Source organism: Malaya genurostris, chromosome 3 (assembly GCF_030247185.1).
Source record: "Malaya genurostris strain Urasoe2022 chromosome 3, Malgen_1.1, whole genome shotgun sequence".
Lineage (NCBI taxonomy): Eukaryota > Metazoa > Arthropoda > Insecta > Diptera > Culicidae > Malaya > Malaya genurostris.
In genome coordinates, this window is record NC_080572.1 from 216,390,008 (window position 1) to 216,415,821 (window position 25,814).

At 35.6% G+C, this 25,814-nt stretch overlaps 1 protein-coding gene across 5 annotated transcripts in view; it reads left to right on the forward strand.

The window, feature by feature from the left end:
• Positions 1-25,814, forward strand: part of LOC131437244 (FH1/FH2 domain-containing protein 3) — a 328,287-nt gene that overhangs the window by 2,569 nt on the left and 299,904 nt on the right. The gene's annotated exons all lie outside the window — the stretch shown is intronic.

Here is a 25,814-nt window from a genome sequence, read left to right on the forward strand (position 1 = left end):
TCCTTGCAGTTGTTATTCGCATTGGACATACCCCCGAATGACTTAACGCGAATATCGAACGAATATTCATACAGCGATCATCGCCAAACCTAATTCGCGATGATCGTTCGTGCTGTCTTTGAAACATGCAAATTAAGATGTTTCCCCCCGCACTATTACCATAGCCTTATGTGTATGTGATGAATCATATTCCAGCATTCTCCCATTCCTGCTACCCAACGAGATATGATGAATTTATTAGATGAAGAATGCTTCGCGAAGAATGGAAACAAACGATCTTCGCCGTGACGCTATTCGAACCAATTCGAAGAATAAAATAAATGAACGAATGACAAACGAATGTATAAAACGAACATGCACGATGTATACCAGCAGCGAAGAATGGATTAGTATATTCGGGTTTTCTACGATTATTGCTTATTCCTTTTGCACCCTCCTCTCTTTCGAGCAGTGAATAGTTCAACGTTGTTCGAGACTGGCATATTTGAAGGAAGTATAATCACAGCGAGGAAGCGTGAATGAATTAGTTATACGAAGAATATTTGCAACATTGGATAACACCTTTGAGGATAAACCGAAAACGGGTCGAAAAAAGGTCCTGCTAACCCTTAGTTGGATAAACGTATACTTAAGGCGTTCGAACAAAAAAAGGAGGTTTCAGTTCGGAATGTGGCCAAAAAAAGTGGGTACTTCGAAGTCAAATGTTCTTCGTGCTAAAGAACGTTTGAATCTTCGAACCTATAAGAAGCAGAAAAAACCAAAACGTGGTCCGAAACAAGAAGCATCGATTAGCCCGAGGGTTCGAAAGCTGTACAATACGATTCTTGCTGGAAATTTGAACTGCATAATCATGGACGACGAAACCTAAGTGAAACTCGATTACAAATCCTTGCCGGGACCACAATATTATACGGTGCGAGAAGGGCAAGTGATAAACCAGTCCGAGACATCGATTGAAGTCGACAAATTTGGTAAGAAAGCTATGGTCTGGCAAGAAATTTGTAGCCGCGGTAAGATTTCGAAACCCTTCATCACCACTGCTTCAATGAACAGCGAAATATACATCAAGGAATGTTTACAAAAACGACTTCTACCCATGATTCGGAGCCACAAGAATCCTGTTTTCTTCTGGTTAGATCTTGCTTCTTGCCACTACTTGAAATCAACGGTAGAATGGTATACTACCAAAAATGTCACTTTCGTCCCAAAAGACATGAATCCACCAAATTGCCTACAACTTCGACCAATTGAGGAATTTTGGGCATTAACGAGGGCACATCTTAGGAAACATGTCTCGGCAGCCGAAACCATTCAACAGTTCGAAAAAGATTGGAAAAAAGTGTCAAAACTTGTCGCTAAGAAGTTTGTACGGAATTTAATGAGGAACGTTCTCAAGAAGGTGCGCCAGCTAGTCTACAATGGCTAAGTAGCAAATGTTGAGAATAATATTCTGTTGTTGTAGTCTAATATTATCAGTATATCAAATTAAATTTGAATATCTAACACTTTTGAATTATTTACAGTGAAATCAAAGTGCGTTCATACTTTCTGGTACAGTCTTTACACACATAAATTTTATTGCTGAGTTTCGGCGAAATAATTGCCGAGATTTGCACAACCGAGTGTTTGGTTACCGTGTATAATTACTGAGAATCTTGGCAATTCTGAATTTGGTAATTGTCAATTATTGCCGAGTTTTAAGCTCCGAAAAAGCGATCGGGATTGAATCATGGCTTGCCGAGTCATCAGTAATCGAGCGTAGAAAGGATTATGCTTTATTATTGCATGAAATACTCATCACAATAGTCAAATGTGGGAAATGAGTGTATGTTAATAATGCTCACTCTAATTCAAAATAAAAAATGTGAATCCCCAAAAGAAATATAACAGTCTCTAGTGCTGCTACTAGGGTAACAGAGGTATTTTGGCCACTTCATATATTTTGGCCCACCTAAAAACTTTATGGATTTAACCAATGTTAAGTAACCCATGTTGCATCAATTTGAAGCTAATCACACTAAATTACCTATCGCGGAAGGGGTTTTCAAAGATATTACAACATTCGTTGCTTTACAAAATCGATAGGTGACATTAGATGACACGTGTCTCACCGAATTTCAGTAAAAGCTAACACATTGTTCGAAATCACAGCAAACGAATCTTTCTGATTTCGGTGTATTTGCTGTTTACGGACAAATTCAGCAACATATTAGGCCAAACTTAGGTAATAAAATGCACTTTACCGCGATATCAGAACTTTATAGTAACGAATTTCGCCAGTGAACATCTGAATTAATGAAGTAAAGTTTCGTGTTGCCAATTAGATCAATTCGGCATTTCATTATGCCGAGCTCAAGAATCAGGTTTAGGTGTATATAATTATATACAGGACATTATATGACATTGTGTTTTTATACATTAGTTTTCCTAATAATTTTAAGGAGCAAGATACCTTGAAAGCGTATGAGTAATGTCAACAATGTGTGCGTAAAAACAAATTCCTGCGTTTCTTTTCCTGATTTTAATTCCATAAAACTTCCATATAGTTGAAAAATAAACAAATCAGTTCATTTAGCTTGGAATTGCAATTCAAGAAAAACGAAAACTGAAAACGTTTCTCTGAAAACTGCTCGATAAAAATTATTTCAGTTTCAGCTTACTTCCACTAACACACTTGATTAGCAACAAACACATTCCTATATGGATATTCTCTTGTATAAATTATTGCGAAATAAAGATTTCCGTACCTTTTATTGGTAATCCCGCAAAATAGGAACCTTTAAATTAACACGCGAAATGCAGTGGAAATGGAAGGTTTTCGTAAAACTATTTATTTCTCCGGAAATCTACTTTTTTAACAGAATATATTTAGATTTGTTTAATTTGTATGGTGAGATCTTATACAAATTCATTGAAGCAGTGTAGCCAACCTTTTTATTAGGGAATTACAAACTACATTCATAAAATATAAGCAGATTGCCGACTGGTACCATTAAAGAAGGTGACAAGCGATTATAAATACACTCTCCTACTCAATGCTTGCTCGGAGAAATAGGTATAAAGCGAGAGGACTAGTGTTTGATGGATAGAGAAGATGTTTGGATGTAAGGTATCGGTCGGGTGATGGCCAGGATGTAGACCATGTTCGATGTACGTTCTACTGTGTCTGACTGGCGTTTTAGAGTGACTAAAACAAGATTCAGAGTGGCGAAATGGTAGCGCTTATGCACGGAACGCAATAAGAACGCAGGTTCGAGTCCTGTCTCTGAGCGTATCTTTTCCAATAAATCATCTTTTCTGTTAGTTTTTCATTAATTTGGCTTCTCCAATATATGTTTCCGCTCAGTCATTGCAAAACTGAACTTAGTTATGGCGGCTTTACGTCAAACCAACTAAAAATAAATAAATCGTACTGAGTCTTGGAAATCTCGAATTCGATAAACGTCAGTTACTACCGAAATCGTCAGCAAAAAGATTACTATCTGTTCGGCATAACACTTTACTGAATGTTCGGTAAGAACAACAAAGTGAAATTTATGAATTACTGAGCATTCAGAAATTGAAAGTAAACAAAGAATTTCTTTGTTTTTAATTGGAAAACATTCAATTGGGGATCAAGATCTCATTTTATTTTCGGATAAATATACAAAAATACAAAGCAAAGCGAAGCCTATATACAAAAATACATACATTACATTACTTACGTTTCGAATACGTACACACTTAAAACTTGATGTCGGCGAAAAAAGATGCCGAAAACGAACGGCGAAGCGATTTTTTGCTGAATTTTATTGATTGATAATTGGTAATTGATTCCGAGTGAGTAGTTTGACTTCGTTTCTATTGTTCATGAATGGAAAGGAATATATATATATATATATATATATATATATATATATATATATATATATATATATATATATATATATATATATATATATATATATATATATTTGAACATACCCTCTTATCTATTTATATTTTTATGTGCGAAAACAATTTGTGATTATCGATCATTCCCGAGATTTGGGGATTTTTGGACTATTTTTGCGACCGTGCTTAACAAGGACGAATGTAAATATAGTTTATACTACGAGGAGGATCGATTTGGTATTTTGACTTTTTTTTTGGTTAGAGAGTAGATATCGACATCATTATTCGGTTGATGACGATCGAGTGATATCTTACCAGTATAACGGCTGTCTATTGCAAAAACAGAACACAATGAATTAAATGCATGAATTGATAGAGAACCTCCCGACAGCCGGGTGTCCGGAGCTTTTCGAGTTTCGGAAGAAATTTCGTATTTTAGTAGGATGCACATATTAATACAAAACGCAATAAAATTGCAACGTATACTTGGTAGTCGGCTGCCGAGAGCAATAAACACATAATAATATTATATGTAATAAGTAGATCACATCATCTATCAAGCTGAATCCTGATCATTTCCTTGCCCCACTAACACCACTCCTTTCCTGGGACACTTGTGGTGATGCAGAGAATTTCTCGGTCACTAGTATTGAACTAACATTCTTTCCCTTCCCATATTGACCTTCATGGGGGTGGCCATCTACGTTATTGATCAGTTTATGTTCTAAGTCAGTTTAGGTTGCACGTTGAGCATGATCTATGACTCTTCAAGTATCGTGCATTTGGTTTAATATGCAATTTCAACTGGTTTCTGATCAATCACGGAAAACTCACGTGCGATCAACTTAGCTAAGCTAAGCTAAGCTATTTTGGTACGTACTCGAAAATAGTGTTGAGTTTCATAAAATCAGCTAGTTTTTGTGAAAAAACAGATAACGAAGGTTCGAGCTCATCGGAGACGAGCCAATTTACCAACTCATGCGGAATTTCATCAGATCAGAGAGCTACGTCCGAAACTTCCTCTCTTCCAGATATCGTGACGATTTTCTGCATTGACCATGTGCAGATTTGTACTGCTAATAAATTCCATCATATCAGAGCCTCTCGAATCTATACCTGTGCTGCCTCAAATGATATGGAGAGTATTCACGTCACTGCCGTCTGTAAGCGGTAAATCACTTTTCAGCAATATGAAACAACCCTTTTGAAGTCATCGCTTGGCGAAGGTTGGCTTTGCGGTAAATATGCCGAACAATAGACATATTTCCTGTCTATGCCATCAATAGTCATACCAACTGTGACAGCACAAATGTCACGAGTTATGAGAGATACATCGAGAGCACTATTTGCAAGTATGCACGCTCGAGGCATTTCACGTGGATTAGTCATACCGTTCTTGTTGAAGACTGGGTTTAATAGCTTTCCAACGATGAAGTTTCCCTTTTGAAAATATGGTTCTTGAACTCAAGCTAAGGAGTGTATCGATAAGTAGTTAGCAACATTCAAACAGTTGTTACTCTGAAATGGCTTAATTTTTTGCAGCGTGTTTTGCGGTGACATGTTTGTTTACATGTTAATAACAGCTGCGCAATCGATTGGTTTCGGTTCGATTAATCGTTTCAATGATGAGTCGAATTGATCGAGAAACGTGAAAGAAAATTCTGCACACTTGGTGCTCAGAAAGTAGTGTCACGTACAACGAAATTGCAAAACGGGTGAAAGTGCACCACACCAGTATCAAAAGTATTATCGAGAAGTTCGGTAAGACCCTTTCCATGAAGGATTTGCCCCGATCCGGTAGGAAAACAGGTCCTAGCCAGCCCGGCCGGGACTCATAAGTGGTTGAGTACATCAGGAAAAACCCATCGGCGTCGACGCGGGATTTGGCCAAGCAGTTCAACACCAACATCGGGATGATTCAACGGATCAAAGTTCGGAGCTCCCTGAACACGTACAAGAAATAGAAGATGCCGAAAATATCCCTGGTACAGCAAGTTCAGGCCAAAACAAGAGCGCGAAAACTGTATAACCGGATTCTACAGAATAAAGACGGATGCATCCTGATCGACGACGAAACTTACGCCAAGGAAGACTCTCGAGCGCTGCCCGGACCACAATATTATACGAAATCGATGTACCCGGACCAGGACGACGCTGACACCACGGTGGCGATGGAAAAGTTTGGCAGAAGGTGTTGGTCTGGCAAGCAATTTGTACCTGTGGTTTGAGGTCGTCGATTTTCTTCACGAATAGCACAATTAACGCCAAGGTGTACGAGGAAGAATGTTTGAAGAAGAGAATGCTGCCACTGTACAGAAAGTATAAGGCGCCTCCTGTCTTCTGGTCGGATTTGGCTTCAGCCCACTACGCCAACTCCGTTCTACAGTGGGTGTCAAAAAATAATGTACAATTCGTGAAAAAGGACATCAACCCACTGAACTGCTCGGATCTTCGGCCAATTGAAAGGTATTGGGCAATTGTCGAGCGGCACTTTCGGAAGGAAGGTATAGTGTCCCAAAACATGCAAAAAAATGGACAGATGAAACCAGGAAAGTCACAAAAGTAACTGTGCAGAATTTAATGAAGACTGTCAAGTCCAAAGTGCGAGCGTTTCACAGAAACTAGAACTTTCTTCAATATAATCAGTGAAATGCATAAAAATGTAATTTTTCTACAATATATCGAAAACTGATGTCAAAATATGTTTTTTTCGCTTTTTTATTCAATAATCAATGTTATTAACTACTTTTTGATACACTCCGTATAAAAGCTTTACCTTCTTGCGGAAATCTGGATAGATTCATAGTTGCTGTACGAATTGCAGGAAATTGACTTGTACTATTCTAATCATTATCAATTAAAGTAATAAAAATTCCATCTTCAGCACTTATCATACAACAATCCAAATATATTGGATTATAATCGCCTATAGCGAACCATGGAAGGCTTTTTTTTCAAATGGTCACGAGTTGCGAAGAATGAAATCGTCCACTGAGCCAGAGCTTCGCTTAACACAGTACCGGCAAAACTCAAAATATTCCGTTCACGACTGCATTGTTTAACCTCCTGCAGCCATTCAGTCATCGGCACGGAGATACACCTTTACTTGGGAGCTCCTATTTTTGTGGCCTTTTACGACTTGGAGCAGGAAACCAGTGGATAAATTCTTGGTTACCTGTTTGGTGGACTTATACCACCGGGACAGGTGGACCGTAGAGTTATTCTTAGCCAGTTGGGAAGCCGCTACCGACACTATACGGCTATCTATGCTGCTCAGAAAGGGAAGTAGACATTGATGGTCAATATTCTACTGTGTTTTACAGTATTTTCTTCGTATGTTTTATTTTGTTCTTTTCTTACACTTTCGAGCCTATTAGTTCAACCACCAACATGATGTTCAAATTAAATAATTTATGTTAGCTAGTTTTAACTGGAATGTGTATTTTATATTTGAAATTTTCTTTTTATTAATTGCTTAAAATCTCGGCAATAACTCGCATGCATGCACACCGACAATTTCGCATCTGGCAGTATTTTTCTTTATGTATTTGACCGTACCGAGTACTTCGTGGCAAGTTTATGGACTTTTTCCTTCTGGAACATTTTTGGAATACCCAGGCGGGATTTTTCAGTAAGTTTCTATCCATGCAATAAATAGTTTTACACAAAAGAATGTTGCAGTTTTATCGAGTACAGTCTCTATTCACGTCATCCAGCTATGCCACTAACCTAACCCACTCACTTTTTTTTCAAAGTTAAACATACATTCTTTGCGGTTTGTGCACGTAGAAGAAAAATAATCAAAATTCTAATAATCTAAATTTTTTCTATAATTTAACATAATATTGGGTGGAACATACAATAATTTCTATCGATGAACTTGAATTAAACTCCAAGCATTGTCGTTGTCTTAATGCACAGTCAATGCGTATTTCGCCTTTCTGTGGAAGAGTTGTGATTTTTTAAAACTAACGTTCAACCGAGCTCGCCAAACGTTAGATAAACGAACTTGAATTCTATTTTGGAGAGAAAACTATGCAGGCTGCTGAAAATGTCGGACTGAAAGTTTACATTTGGCTGCATTTGTGTAGAACGGAATAATTACTTCATGGTCGTAACATTTTATTGTTTTGTTTATACCGATGTGTATGTATTCACACATGCAATCACCTCCTGCGAATACAGTGGGCAGCTTCGTATATCGGTCAACTCGGTTGGCTCGGATCTCACGATGCTGAAAATATCCCACACGGAAACGAGCACGCAAACCGCATTTTCATTTTCGCCATTATTTTCAGTGCTGGTAGCGATTTGAATACACGTAATAAATATTTAAATATGACTCGTATATGTCACATATGGTTTTGCTGAAATTGATTTACTGTTGATTAACTGTCGAGTGATTTTACAATATAAATTGCTGTTTTTGTTTGAATTCAATTCGTTTGGAACATTCGCTTATTGAGTTCCCGGCAGCTATTGGGGATATTGAACGGTATATTCTCACATCAACGAGTACTTCGAAAACAAATATTTATCCTACCTTCGGAATACTGTTATTTTCGACTTCCCATTAGACAGTTTCAAACATAAAATATGTACCCTGTTCCAAATGGGAATAGACTACGATAGATAGTGGTGGTGCTATCAGAGTGCTATTTTTTAGTTATTGTATTAAATGTAAGTGTAAATATTACAGTTACAATTATTATTAATTCTCAATGCTTCGTCGCGAAAATCAATATGGTTTGCTAAAAGATTTTAGCTAAATTTGTTGGTTTAGCTTATGTATTATATTAATCCTTATACAAAAAAATTGAATGCAAACTAACCGCAATTTACGTACAGATAGCTATCATCGGTACTGGGTATTGAAAATAATAAAGACTGCCCCAGAAAGTATGGACGCACTTTGATTTCGCTGTAAATAATTCATAAGTGTTAGACATTCAAATTTTATTCGATATACTGATAATATTAGACTACAACAACAGAATATTATTCTCAACATTTACTACTTAGCCATTGTAGACTAGCTGGCGCACCGTCTTGCGAACGTTCCTCAATAAATTCCGTACAGACTTCTTGGCGACAAGTTTTGACACTTTTTTAAAATCTTTTTCGAACTGTTGAATGGTTTCGACTGCCGAGACATGTTTTCTAAGATGTGCCTTTGGTAATACCCAAAATTCCTCAATTGGCCGAAGTTGTGGGCAATTTGGTGGATTCATGTTTTTTTGGACGAAAGTGACATTTTTGGTAGTATACAATTCTACCGTTGATTTCGAGTAGTGGCATGAAGCAAGATCTGGCCAGAAGACAACAGGATCCTTGTGGCTTCGAATCATGGGTAAATGTCGTTTTTGTACACATTTCTTGATGTTCATTGAAGCAGTGGTGATGAAGGGTTTCGAAATCTTACCGCAGCTACAAATTGCTTGCCGGACCATAGCTTTCTTACCAAATTTTTCGACTTCAATCGATGTCTCGGACTGGTTTAACACTTGCCCTTCTCGCACCGTATAATATTGTGGTCCCGGCAAGAATTTGTAATCGAGTTTCTCGTAGGTTTCGTCGTCCATGATTGTGCAGTTCAAATTTATAGCAAGAATCTTATTGTACAGCTTTCGAACCCTCGGCCTGATCGATGCTTCTTGTTTCGGACTACGTTTTGGTTTCTGCTTCTTATAGGTTCGAAGATTCAAACTTTCTTTAGCACGAAGAACATTTGACCCACTTTTCCCGAACTGAAACCTCCTTCTTTTGCTCGAACGCCTTCAGTATACGTTTATCCAACTGAGGGTTAGCAGAACCTTTTTTTCGACCCGTTTTCGGTTTATCCTCAAAGGTGTTATCCTCACCAAACTTCCTGATTGCATTTCGTACGGCTTTTTCACTTACTTCTTTCATTTTTGCTATCTTTCTCAGTGACAGTCCGCGTTCTGTGCACCATTTGTACACAATTTTTCGACGTTGTTCTGCTGAAAGTCCACGCATCTCGAAACTAACTAATGGAAACGAATAAACTGCACAAGTGGTTAGAGAAGAGTGTAAACAACAGGAAGCAGCCATAAAAATTGACAGATTCTGAACCATTGCAAAATGGCAGCGGTTTTTGGTTGCGTCCATACTTTCTGGGACAGTCTTTAGTGACTTATAGCACTTTGGTTAGAACAGAACGAGAATTGCTCACATTTTTTGATTTTCTTCTATTTGTGTTATGTCTCGATTGGGAGTTTTCTAGCCAATTTCATTCATCAATCCGCAGTTTCAGAACAAGAAATAATATACGATTCAATTGAAGATTATTAGTAGTTTAGAAATTCCTGTTTCTTTTTTTGGCTGCTATTTTCGAAATGAATTCGACCAACAAAACTTCACCTACGAATCATTTCTACGATTTGGCGCATTCTCCAGGTTAATCTTCTTTTTGCGTTGAGAATCAAATAGGAGTTTTTAGGTAACACAAAGCTCTGCAATTCAAAGTCGTATTTCAATAAGCTTTAATAGCAATATAATCTAAGTTGCTTCAAATCGTTTCGATCATATCCGAGTAATTATTATTTCGGACTCAGTTGAACGATACTTTAAAAACTTTTGGAACCGGGTCAATCCCAAGACCTACAAGTCCATTTAATTTGGTTCAAATGTAATTTTTGCGAAGGGATTCTCTTGCGACCCTTTTCAAATATCTATATATCCGCAACCAGAGCTCAGATCCGTAAAAAATGAAGACCAGCATTTGAGTCAATGTTTACGAGAAACAGTCCAGTCCTGACTGATGAAATTAGTAGCACATTTTTGTCACACAAAGGCGTCATTTTTGTCACACTAAGACGTCTTTTGTTATCGACCTCGGTTGGAAAAAAGGCTTTAACAGTGAAGCAATAGTTTTCTAATCTTTCTAATTTTAATAGTTTTTCAAAAAGGAAAGTTATTTTTTGCTGCCATCAAACCGTATTATTATGAATTATAATTCTCAGAAACATAATTTATTTGTATGTAAATCCCGATAACACTACTGTGAAGATTTGAGAAAAGTCACAATATTGAATTTAAACAGCGAAAATGTTATTGCATCATATTATTTAGAATTCTATTAGTTTTGAATTTAGGTGTTTTAATTATAGTATTCCTATATTCTTACATTTTCATCTTAAATGCAAATTATAAACAAATATCTCAACTACTCGGATTCTATATTAGATGATATAATAATCTTCTCGTTGTTTTCATTTTCGAGCAAATTGGACTAATCCATTAAAAAAGCGGGTGGGTAATGTCAGAGACATAACTGGATGACGTGAATCCGCATAGAACTGGCACGCTTCTGGTTATCAGTTACTCAATTGATTGTAAGAATTGTGCAAGCTTTCCCCTTTTTCATTACTATAATTTGAAACGATACACCTACACTAAAGTACGGAACGATGCACTTGCTTTACTTCCTGCTCAATCAACTGCGCAGACTAGAATGAACGGAATATATCAAGTGTTAACCTTTTATTCCTACCCAGTAGGTAACGCAGAAATGAAATGGCATCAGAAGTTTTCTTCTTTGATGCTCGTTGATAACAAACATTTCAGATAACTTTAGTTTCGAATTATTTGTGAAAACGTTATCAGAAATTGGTGATCATATTTCCGATGGCATGTAGCCAAAATTATGTTGATACGTTAGATACAATAAGAGATATTCACGATTGAAAACTTATCACTCTCTCAGAGAATAAATTTTGAAAAGGCGCTCCATAGTAAAGTAATTCGTATTCACGACAAAACACCTCGGATGCATCTCACGCCCAACAACAATTTCTATTTGAGGATACTGGAACTAACTATAGATCGAATTACTGGAAATTTAGCAATGCGTGGGAGATGTGCATTGTTTTTTCTAAGTGTGCCGTTATTTTGATTACCAACAATGTTTCAACCGATCAATAATCTGTTTATTGGCAAAGATTTATGGCTCTCGAATGGTAAGATCTGATTCCATATTGAAACGAAAGCTTCACATAATATAGTATGAGTGAGATCTAAAATTTAAATTCGCCGTTTACTTCAGTTCAGATGCGAAGAGAGAAAGAACGAAAATGCCAAAAATGTATGTTTTAGTTTATTGCGATAGAATCAGTTTTGGGAAAATCATGATCAGAAAAAGTTTATCTCATTATCATTTGTAAAAAAATCAGTTCAAAATATTTTCTGAAACAAAATTGTGACTGATAAAATCAATTCCTTGATTTTCTTTCATGAAAAAGGCGTCCACCAAACTCTGAACCTCTAAGTTCATAAGTGATTTTCGAATTTTCACCCTCAGAAATATCACTAAAGAGATAATCGAAAGGAAGAAGAGTCTCCGACCATATTTCGATGCTCAATTTCCACTAAGCTTCTGTTCGGTGTCGTGATTCGTGCAAGATTTGATTGTTATATTTTCATCAATAAATAAAGCTCTATTGAATAAATTCGTAGCTGAAAACATAACCTAATACTGAGAAATAATGACATCAATATGAACAACAATAAAATTTTCCACATTCAATTCCAGCTGGTTGATTACACCGCACTATTTAGATTACACCTAATAAAATGCTATTTAGTATGAATTTGATTCATATAGATGTAACAGGAGCGCAGCATTTTGCATGTCCCGAACGAACAGATGCAACGTTTGAATGGCGCATTTCAATTGGCGTAGCGATAACCTGCGCTCCTGTTTATTTCTGCGTCTGATATTCAAGCTAAATTTTGTAAAATGTAATGGTGCGGTTCGGATAATAAATGGTAAAAGACCTTTATCACTACTTCGCATTGTTCAGATGCCTAAGTCCAACTCCTCTGGTAGAAGGTAAAAGTTAAGTTACTAGAAGATTTCTGCTTGCTCAAATGACCCTCTGTCACGTCTCACTTTTCCGTTCTATATTTTCACATCCTTGCTCTCCCTTGAGTACTATCATTCTATAATTTTCATTGTCTGTTTCTACCAAAAAATGGTCTCTGGTTAGGAGAATATCGCAAAAAGAAAAAATGTGATATACAATCAGCTGCATAACATGCTTTGTGAATGGTTTTTGCCTTCCTCTATAAAATATTAATAGAATTGCTGGAAAATCCTACTTCTGAACGGAGCCTTGGAGACTCATAGTGATATTTTATATTCGACTCAGCTCGACGAGTTCGGAAAATGTCTCTATGTGTGCATGTGCATGCACATTTCAACGCATTTTTTCACCGCTCAATTTTCTCAGGGATGGCTGAACCGATTTTGACATGATTAGGTTCGTTTGAAAGCTACTATTGGGATATTGATCGTGGTCGAAGATCAAATCGCTGTCGCTTTTGGTTCCGGAGGTATAATGATATAAGTGACATAACCTACAACACGCCTTGTTTTTTACCGCTCAATTTTCTCAAAGATTGCTAAACCGATTTCCTCATGCTTACGTCTGTTCGAAATCCACTTTTGGGCTATTGATGAAGTTGGAAGTTCAAATGACTGTCCGACCATATAATGGTAAAAATGACATAAAAGAATAACCGCATATTTTCATCGGCTGACTTTTCGCGAAGATGATGATTGAAGGCTGACAAGGTCAATCAAATTTAGAAGGGCAATTGAGAACATGCTCGTTTCGAGAGATGCAATGTTATATTTGACGTAACCGACAAATTCCCGTGTATCTCTATGCAACAAAATTTCTCGGAGTTAAAAGCATCGATTTCGAAGACTTAGACTCGTTTGAAAGCTACTATTAGATTGTTTGACAAGCTCACAATGCTATTGGCCGAGGATAGAATCTTACAAACGTTTAAGGAGACTTCAAATGGCATGAGAAAGGCATTATCACACCACTAGATGGATTAAGAACGTTTTTTACCAATCAATGTTCTCAAAGATGGCTGAACCGGTTTCAACAAGCTCATGCTCGTTTGAAGGCTACTATTATGCCATTGCACAGTGGTTCAAAAGCGCAATTTCACGCTCTTAATTAATAACTCATAGGAACGTGGTTTTTTAGGTACAGTATCTTCAGCAAAGTTGTTCAGAATGATAGACGCCATCTTTTGGTATGTTTTATTTATGTGATTAATCCCCCTAAAAGTGAGATAAATATATTATTTTAGTTCAGAGAAAACATAGGAGCTAAGTTACTTCGACAAAGTTGTTCAGAAGGTTATTTCAAACAAATTTGCTGAAGATACTATTCCCGTAACTTGAGTGTAATTCATGATATAATGTATTTTCTGAAAAGGGTGCCCTAAAACCAGTTTTTGTATGAAAACACATATATTATCAATTTATATAAGTTTTTCATGTTCTACAAAGTTTTTCATCATTAAAAACTACACAACTTTCTCAAACATACTATGCTGCTATCATTTCAGTTTAATGAAATAGAGCCATTTTTCATGGTTTTTATTACAAAATTTCAACTTGTCTCTAATCAAAAGGCGCAGAAAGGTGCAGATGAGACTAGTTACAAATTAAACTACTTGTCAAGAGCTTTCATACCGTGGTTGAATTACTCGTCTGCGATCGTCTGCAGGCGAGATATGTTCTTTTCAAATATCCTTGTCCTTGACACTTGCAATGATAAGGTGCACTTCATGTCATATCAGACTTCAGTATATATTCATTACTATGGTACTTGCAACAAAATATGATTTTTTTTGCACATCGAAGTCTATAAATAGAACAGTTTGGTAACTGTTTTGTCACGGTTAAAAAAAAAAGCAATCAATAAATCGAATTAAGTTATGTCATTTTCTGGTAGAGAAAAGTATGATCAAAACTCATTTTTAATTATTTGTATTTATTTTAAGATCGCTGACAATGTTCTTAACCAGCTAAAAGACTCTTAGCATCATCCGACAGATTCTTCTTGGACTGTTTTGGCCATTCACGAATATTTGTAACCAATGGATCTGATGAAACTAATAACCAATTCATGGGATCCCGATTCGAAAGTGAAATGTATTGCTTGCGTGTATAATATTCTCGAAATCTGTATGAAAGAAACTTCTTAATTATTGTGAACAGTACAATATAGCACGCGTTTATCGATCTTCACTTCAATTGATGAATGGAGGACATTTGTCCGCAGAAATTTTCTATAGAAAAACTTACCAAAAAATGACATAACGTAATTCGAAATGATAATTGCCTTTTTTCAAAGCCGTGGCTTCTTTCCACTTTCAGAAAACGTCTGGTATGATTACTAAACTTTTCTATTTGTAGACTTCGATGTCCATAAAAATCATTTATTGTGAGAGTTACCATGGTAACGAATATATACTGAAGTCTGATCTGATATGCAATGAACCTTATCATTGCAAATGTCAAGGACAAGGATATTTGAAAAGAACATATCTCGCCTGCAGACGATCGCAGACGAGTAATTCAACCACGGTATGAAAGCTCTTGACAAGTAGTTTAATATGTAACTAGTCTCATCTGCACCTTTCTGCGCCTTTTGATGATAGACAAGTTGAAATTTTGTAATAAAAACCATGAAAAATGGCTCTATTTCATTAAACTGAAATGATAGCAGCATAGTATGTTTGAGAAATTTGTGTAGTTTTTAATGATGAAAAACTTTGTAGAACATGAAAAACTCATATAAATTGATAATATATGTGTTTTCATACAAAAACTGGTTTTAGGGCACCCTTTTCAGAAAATACATTATATCATGAATTACACTCAAGTTACGGGAATAGTATCTTCAGCAAATTTGTTTGAAATAACCTTCTGAACAACTTTGTCGAAGTAACTTAGCTCCTATGTTTTCTCTGAACTAAAATAATATTTTTATCTCACTTTTAGGGGGATTAATCACATAAATAAAACTTACCAAAAGATGGCGTCTATCATTCTGAACAACTTTGCTGAAGATACTGTACCTAAAAAACCACGTTCCTATGAGTTATTAATTAAGAGCGTGAAATTGCGCTTTTGAACCACTGTGCATTGATCAAGTTCGAAGATAAAACGACTGTGATTTCTAGTTCTACAGATATGATGGAATAAGTGACGTAACCGACAAAACGAGTTGTATTTTTACCGCTCAATTATCCCATTATTGAGCAAATTTTAGCAAATTTAGGCTCGTTTCACAGCTACTAGTGTGCCATTGAACTAATAGCTGTGACTTCTGCTTCTGGTGATAGAATGGTATAAGTGACGTAAGCGTCAAAACTCATTACCACTCAATTTTCTCGTATTAACTAGTACCAATATTGTTTGGCTCTTTCGAGGCTGAAACTGGCTCTTTCGAGACGAAATTGAGTTGATTTCGAAGATCATATGGCTGCTATTATTGCTGATACGCTTGGTTTGAGAAATGTTACCGAATGTGTGACATAAATGCTGAAGCATGCTGTTGTGAGCTACTCGAATCAATCTGAATAAATTGGTGTCAAAAATTAGTATCAGAAATAATCCCTCCCATGGTTGGTGGCCCTTCCATGGCTTGGCGGTATTGCAAACATCATCAGATACGTTTAATTAGCGTTACAATTTAATGTTAATATATGTTACAACTTTTTGCTTCATTATTGAATTTAATAAATGAGATATGGAACGACTTGAATAAGATATTGATTGCATTACGTTCCAATAAGGTTGAAGAGGCCGGTAGGGCTCAACTGGCTCTTATTACCAGTGCGAAAATTAAGTGAAGTGAGCGTATCCCAACAGGGTTTCACACGACGTTGGTAAATTACGTTCATCTTTGACGTTTATTGATGGTTTGTGTACCACGGAATACTACGGAATGAGAATATTCCGTAGTATTCCGTGGTACATATTGTGGAATAGAATAAAATAATACAGACTGAACACGTGAGCAAACCACTGATAGCTGCCAAACGATGTACATACAGTTTATATTGTGATGTTGTGTCATTTTCGTGTGGGACGTGATGGATGAGGTGATATGTGAGTAAAGTGTAAGTGAAAGAGAAGGCAAGAATAGTAACAAAGGCCGCCGTTTCAGCTCAGAACTAACGATCGACCAATAGATAGAAGTAGTTAGAATCTATTAGAATAGAAATAAAGTTTGCTTCAGAAAGAATTGGAAAAAAGACAATAGCCTGTATTTCAGTTATTTATTATTTAATTCCAGATCTTTTTGATACAAATGTAGCGTTTTCTACGTACTTTTAAGAAAAAGTACGGATAAAATTATTCGTCACGGCTTCGAAGGAATTCTCGAATTTTTCCTGTAACACGGCTCATTAGGCGGCGCACACCTTCTTCGTCCATCGTTTTAGCTATCTTATTCTGATTGATGTCTTTGATAACTTTTCCCTTTGCCTTGAGTCTCCTCTTCATGATTGCCCAGTATTTCTCAATAGGGCGGAACTGGGGGCAGTTGGGTGGATTAATGTTTTTCGGAATAAACTGGACCCCTTGACATAGGTTTCATCGTCCATCAGAAGACACCCGTCGAACTTGGTCAGCACCTGGTCATATAGTTTCCGAACACGAATTTTGGTCACACTATTCTGTTTTATGGTTCCGATTTGGCTGTTTGCTAGCTCGATACGACTTGATTGCTTCCCGGAGTCGAGTTCTCCTCACGGTACTATGGGCAGCACCGAATTTTCTGGCCAAATCACGATCCGACAGATTAGGATTCCTCTTCCTCCAATTCCAGCTTTTTAGCTAGCCTAGATGCAGACCACAATGGATTTTTCAAATAACCGTGCACAATTTTTTCCCTTCTTTCGGTTTCCATGTTGATTGTTTACAAAGTGCAGTCGATTTGCGGAATGGCAAAAATCATGCGTGAAGCTGACAAAATTCCCGACACGTTGGCGCCAAGAACATCCAAACCCGTCCACCAGGAGCGCCACAATATGAGCAAAGCAATTGAAGCAAGCTTTAGTAACTCAATGTTACGATGTTTGCTTCTGGATTACAGCAATTTTATTAAACCTGAATCAGCACAAAAAAACAATGACCAAGCGGGCACCATAGCCTAGCAACGTCTGTGTGTTGATTTAAAATAGAAGCTCATAGAAGCAAATCTTATCAAGGGTCCTGTGTAGAACTAAGCAAGGAATTGTTGCCACTGTGACTACTTAACAAAATGAGCTCAAATTAGTGTCAGAAATAATCTCAATAAAAAGACAATAAACATTTTAATGTGGCTGTTTTGATGAAAGAGAAATGCATTATCACACCACTAGGTACAATAAGAATAGATTTTTCTTGAACATAATCGCATTGCATTGTTTTTTCTACTGACGCTGCTCGAGCTGTCATAACCAGAGATGCCATTTATACAGATTTATCTGTATTATACAGATTTTTACATGCGCATACAGATTTAATACAGAGTACAAATTTCTTACAGATTTCTTAAATTTAATACAGATTTATACAGATTTCTTAAATTTAATACAGATTTATACAGATTTCACCAAAAGTATTAAGGAACAAATTAAACTATCTATTAGTATTTGAGCTATCTATTAGTATTTGATTGCAATGACGAGATAAACGTTTAGGAATCAACGTACAAATCACTTTTTAAAATATATATTTTTTGTGCAGATATTTAATTAAGAACACTGAAATCCATTTATATTAAAATTTGTAACTAAATTGAACTTAAAAGTTAGACAAGTCTTGGCATCATGAAACATTATTGCCAGACTGACAGTTGTATTACCTGACTCGACGTTGCATATTGGGTTTTGAAAATCCATCTCAACTTATGAAGTGAACATTTTCAAATTAGACAAATATGTGGCACCATAATTCAATTGTTGTTAATAGGAAAAAACTATAAAATTTCGTCGATGAATATAATATATAATATGAAATTTAATCTACCACTCTATAACCATAATCTATTGGAATAACACCTTTTAACATAATTGTATTGTGGAAATTTCATTTTATTAGCGAATACAGATAAATACAGATATTTTATACGAATCAATACAGATTTTCTATGAAAATATCTGGCATCTCTGGTCATAACATACATAGGTAAACAAACCCATATACATTGCAATCATGATAAAAATTAAACTGAATTATTGTTCGAGTATTTTCGATTACATTTATTCAGTTCAAGTACTGAAAAGAAGCAAACTGTTTGTAATACTGCGGTTTTAAGTTGCCGCACGAAATTAACATGAACACATTTCTGAAATTTAAATCAAGAAGCAGATTCGTTTCCACTCCATTTGAAAACGTAAAGAATTTTTTCAAGCGTGTTCTTGTACACAATTTATCGATGAACTTTTGAAATTATAATAAAAAAAAATTCTGTATTTTTCATGTATTGTTTCAAGTCTAATACAATTTACGTCATCCATATGTGTAGTATTAATCAAAGGCTTTTAGGTTTTGCAGCTTTCTCTGTAGTATTTTATCATATTTATTAGGAGATATTGCTTTAGCTAATATACCAGGAGCAACCCATTCTTTGTAGTCTTCATAATCTATTTAGGTACTATTGAAGAGTCAAATACACGCTAATAGCACGAGATTGTGATGCTTTTGGCATATTCTAAATACTTTCAAGGTGTTTGGACAAATTTTTCAATTTACTTGAGTTAGATATATGGGTAAAAACATTATTTGCTCATTGTATCGAGCGAATAAGCTTTTTCCTACAATCCGTTTGAGCGACGTTTTCATTCCACAGGATTCAGAAATTTTATTACAAACTACAGTTACTGGGCATAGGTTAGTTTCGACTTACTTTTGTTATTTTAAGTAAACACCACGCAGCTTTCAATTAATATGCTTTTTAAACAGTTCGACTTGTACATAATATGCCAAACACACAAAATATATATAACGATATACAAAACAATGCATTAAAATAAAGATTATCAATACTAATATGTTTATGAAAATCTAAGATGTTATCGATAACTACCTAAATAAAAAAGAAACGTATTCGAAAACTTATAGTCGATAGTAATAACGCTTTCGACCATTTTTTATCGAGTTCAGTCATTTACGAGCTCGATTGTTTGGGTTCCATAATGCCAAAACTTCTCGATAATCTAATACTTCTTCGAGTGAAGTCGAACGAAGCTCGATGATCGACTTCGAATCGAGAACCATAATACGAAACGTGGTCGATTCGATAAAATTTCAGTCGAATCGAGATACAGCCCTGTTTCCCCATCGGAACGAAAGCTTCGCATAATATACTCTGGATGAGATCTTATTTAAACATTGACCGTTCACTTCAGTTTCGATGCCGAGAGAAAAATAGCAAAAATCCCAACAATGTATGTTATACTTAATTCTGATAGAATAACTCGAATGGAAATAAATGAATTATATTTCAATTGGTCTTCTAACATAAAAATGTCTTGATCCAATTTAAGTTTCGTTTAAGTCAAACTGTGGTTGTCATGTTTCCAAACCACTTGGAACTGTACTCTTCAACAACAATAGAAAATGGAGTTGATTTTATGTTAGTCGGTGGCGTTTTTATTTACAGCCTTTTCAATTTTATGCTTGGCATTAAAGCTTACGATTATGTCATGGCTTATGACAAAAAATTCAACCACCTATTAAAATGTTAAGCAAGATAAAAACGTTCGGCATTATTGATTTTAAAAACTAGCGCTTTCAATGAACATGCCTACAAATTTCGATGAATTTGTGAAAGTCATTTGTGCACAATTATTTGAGAGTAAAAAATAACCACACGGAATCACCCGCGATCCCATTTCAACCAGAATATTAGTTGATTTTCTGAATTCGATTGGTTAAAATTTGGTACAACTAATCGATTATTGTTTTAACTAAACTGTCATTTTTGTTTTTCGATTAGTAGAAACGATGGTTGAAACAACTAATTTAACTGTTTGAAAACAAAAATGCTGTCAATTAGTGAGGACACATACCTTTCAATTTCAACAAATATTTTTGTTGAAATAACTGGTGTTGTTATTGAAACAAAATTCTGTTAGTTGAAAAATAAATCGGTTTTGTTTGTTTTAGACATTGCAAATAGTTGAATCAACTCCGAACAATGTTTTTGATTTGCGAAAATATTCAAAATATACTTGCTGATACACGTCATGATCTATTTGAAATAAGTTCGGTATGTTGAGATTCATGAAATAAATATTGTTGTTAAAATATAAACAGTATTTTATATTGACATGTAATATCATTAGGGCTGGGAAAACTACCGATCACTGCTGATTTCAAGTGATCTTAACCAAGGAATAAATTATCATTACGAAATCAGAACTGATCTGATCTCTAAGTGATTTTGATTTAAATTCTAAAAAAAACCTCTGATTCGATCGGAAATGATTGATGTAGAAAAACGTTTTTAATTAGCAAAAAGCGCCCGGAGGGGCGAGTAAATTAGCGAAATTATTAAATTTACCTAAAATGAGTATTGAAACGGTTGAACTAAAGTTATGCACTGATAATTTTAGTCAATTTTATGAGCTTGGCTGCATCAACCGCTGGGAATTGGAATTTTGCGACGGCAATTCAAACGCGCCATTCAATCGAAGCGCGTCCTATGTGTTTGAAACCCTTCGCTCCTGTTACTTTTATACATTAAATTCATGTCAAAAAGCGTTTTATTGCTAATGCATGAACATCATCATCGGTATCAAACAGCTGAATGTAAAACAGTCTGCTGGAAGTAAATTTGAAGCATAAAACTTTTGCGCATACCTGAAAGATTACGAGATGATCATTCATTAACATCTTCTAATTTGTCACCAAATCTTTTCATCTTAAACAAGGTAACTTTATCACAACACCGCTGTTAGATAAACACTTGTTATCATAAATTTCTCAAATCGAATGAACACAATTTCACCAAACGCTTTAACCATCGATGTTGTTTTTATTGACATTTTGAAGCGACGCGAACAGATTTCAACTAAAAAAGTTGTTGATTTTGCATTGCGATTATTGTTTTGCTTTCAACTGTTTGAATTTGACAGCATTCAAAACAACATATTTTTCAACTACTTGAATATATGCAAATCAAAAACCATATTGGTTGAATCAAAAAGAAATTAGTTAAATCAACTATCGCAAAAATCAAAAACTGCGATATCGCAATTTTATTGTCAACTAAAAATCATAGCTCAAACTAGCATACTATGAACTAATTTCTTGAAGTAAAATTTTGAAGGTCGTATTTTAGTTCAACCACAGTACAATTGGAAGAACAGATGCAGAAGAAAGTTAGAAAGCTCCTATCTCAGAGGAAAACTTTTTCATTCATCGATAGTTAAGCGTCTCTCGTTGGAATGATATGAATCTTTAAAAGTCGTCGGTCGTTCTGCGGCTCGGCAGTTACGTCTATGGCCAGATGACGCTTCATGTTTCATAATACATAAGAGTGTAGATGCATATTTAAATCATTTCAGTGTGATTAATCAACATAATTATGTACGGTTTTCTAAGCTACATCATAATTTTTTGTTGTGTAAATTATTTCACTTGATCGCAAATCGCCACAGTGACTCAGTTTCCTGAAACCGTCTATAAATAACGACCGAATTTCTGACATAATGTGTGAGCTCTGGTATTTCAGGTTATATTTTCTCTCATTCATTAAATTCCATGTTCGTGTGCAGTTAACCAACAATTCTACGTAGACCGGCTTTTCGCGATGGGACACGTCAAAGAGTGAGGGATTCAGTTTGGTGACGGCAACCACGTCACCGATGAACGAAATATTCATAACCAAGCACCAAAAAACGTATCCTGTATATAATGCATTTCGATTCGAATGTCTAGCTTTGGAGGGAAGTTATTTTGCTCGTTAGGAACTCTAAATTAAATTTCTCCCCACGGACGGTGATGGATAGCCGCCGACTCTGTCACTCCGTTGTTGCATGTCAGGCCGTGGATTTCAGTGCGGTTGCGAAAAATGCACCAACACTAGACGGAAGCCTGGAACGTTGTCCTATCTCTCTTTTAATGCCCGACTAGAATTTACCGCGGCGCGAGACGAGCTTATGGTGCCATTTGCAACAAAAGAACCAGCAGAATCTTGTCTGGGTGTGCTATTTTGCAGCATGGAATGCATACATGTTTTGACAAGATGATGTGCTGGAAAATTAATTCCGCCCTTGGTGGATTTATTACATCTCACTTGAGCGGAAATCACAATCTATTGTCTTGATTATGCAATTGGAAAGAACTTCCTACATGAGAATTGAATGAAACCGTTGCAAATATCTGCGATGCTGCATGTAGCTATAATAGTAATTATTTGTTTGTTCGTTGGTTTGGCTGGAATTGACACTTTATTCCCTAAACAAACTATACTGGATACATATAGACCTGTAAGGCTGTTTATCGATATAATGATTTTGTTGTGGAAAATTGATACAACTAATTTCATATTTCATCAATAAAAAAATAAATGGTATTTCCGAGCCGATTCGTGAATCAATGTCATTTTTCAATTTGCGTATGAAGAGAACCTTTGTCCAGAAAGGTCATGCACCAATTATTGGAACAGATAGTAATCCGAAGGGGCTACAATTGGGCTGTATGTCGGGAGCGGTTGAACTTCCCGTTTTTAGGGTTTGGATGTAAGTTTTGACAACACAATGGCTTATCAATTTTTGAGAGCCTTGATAATTTTCTCACGAAATTAAGTATGGCACCTGGAATGCTACATGCAAACATGAACAAACGACCAGTCCAGACCAGTTTGCTTTCAGTTCAGCTCAGATTGAACTTACCATGGTTTCCGCAAAATTCACGCTGCATTTCATTCAACTGGTAATTTTCGGTCCCAAAATTTGTAGACCAAATGCGAAAGCTCTCTATACTATTGCAGGGTTGTTACGGTCGCACGGATTTCGCGGTTTTCGCGAATTTAGCGCGGTTTCTGCTAAGACTTTAATGCTATGGCGCGGATTTCGCGCGAATTTCAAAGAACATCATTCTACATTTGTGAATCATTCGTTCGAATGAAAAAAAGTTATTTGCAAATTTTCGAAGCTTGTGAGTTTTATGAAACCCTAAAAAAATTGAAGATGGGCGAACGTTTCAGCAATTGGTCGAGCTGGCCGAATTGGTGAATTTTCACCTTGATAAAACCAAAATTTACTCGAAGGCGGTTCTAGTAAATGTTTTTTTTTTTGGTGGACAACAGAGCTGTTACCAGGAATTATAAAAACTTTTCGTTATATGTGATTGATGTCTGATAGAAGATATCTTCTCAGCATAAACACATTCAATAATGCAAAGAACGTAATAAATAAAATACTATTGTTCTATAATATGTTCACAAATTTTGTGTATGATAAAAATCGTATTCTTAATGCAAAATTTGCACGACAGGGTTAAATTGGGAAAAATTTTGAATTTGTAACTTTCATAAATGCTCCTTCAACAGTCCTTATCACTAGAGTTGGGAAAATATCGATTTCTTTACGGCACGGTTTACGAAGTTTCAACACATTTTCTCGTTAATTCCAAACCGTGTTTGATTTCGCAACCTGTTGTTGAGTTCGCTATAAAACGAACAATAGATGAAGGGAAATGAATGCTAGACAATGAATGCTGAAAATAATCTGTTTGGATCGTAATCACATTGATAATGTTTTCACTGTGCAGTAGCAATACGCAATGCAACATTAGTAAAAAATATACGATAAAAGACTTTGTTTTATTTCCAGCTGGTTGATGATGATGATAATGTCCATGCACTAATTTTCCCCAATTTGAGCACCTTCATGCATATAAATTGACAAAAATCATTGATGTACATGCTCCTTTAAAATTCTTTATCACCAATCACTAAACTTCCCAAAGTTACAAAGTTGGCAATTTTCCACGATTTTAAAAGTCTCATTGACATGCGTTATCCTTAGTTAAAAATTCATGTATGATTACTGTTGTCACTAGTTTTCACATCCCTCATCGGGATCAACGATTTTAGACGTAAATCAGTCGGCACTCATGTCTGATCTTATTCATATTTTCTTTCACAATGTTCAAAGCTGATCGAATCGTCCAGTAATTTAATCTTACAGGAATCACTGATAATAGTAGCTCAAAATTACTACCGATTTTGTGTGACGGAATATCAGAATTGATTTTGATCCATGTGATTCAAAGTTTAAACCCAATAAAACACCATTTTCACATGAATTTGAAATATAGAAGTAACAGGAGCGCAGCGTTCGAATGGTGCGTATCAATTGACGTAGCAAAATCCTGCACTCCTGTTACTTCTGTGTATGATATTCAAGTTAAATAGGGTAATATTATTCAGCTGCATAGCATGCTTCGTGATTGGACATGTTTTTCTTATCAATATAACTATTATTCATCGCAGCATGTATGTTAATATTATTAGCTGTTTTCATTGATGATATTACTCCACCACGACGGTATTGCTGAATAAATTTCAAATACATCATGAAGCATGGAATTCCGATGCAATCGACGAAATAAACTCACCTAACGAGCCTAAAATTATTGATATCGGATAATCCATATCCGAGAAAATTGAGCGGTAATCAACCTGCAAACCTGTTTAATTAACATTAAAACATTAAAACGAGCCTCACTTTGTTGAAATGTTATTTCCGAATCAGTCAGTGATACTGATAACGATGAAAACATTTTTAAATTCCAAGTAAAACCAAAATTTATCTTATCAAAAATCATTCGTTTCAAAATTCATTATAATATCTAGAATAAATATGTGATATGAAAAAATAATACTGACTATTTTTATTTACTGTGAATCAAAAAATTTGCTTAATTCCACCCCCGGCATAAACTGTTATGTACTGACGAGTCGAAGTCGAAACATAAAGTATATATTGGTGTTTTGTTTTGCATGATATAGAGTAAACATTATTTACCAGTGCTTTGATTTCGAAAAATGAGTTATTCTACATGACCCTTAAATTTGAAACTTTTTGTTTAGATTCTATAAGAAAAT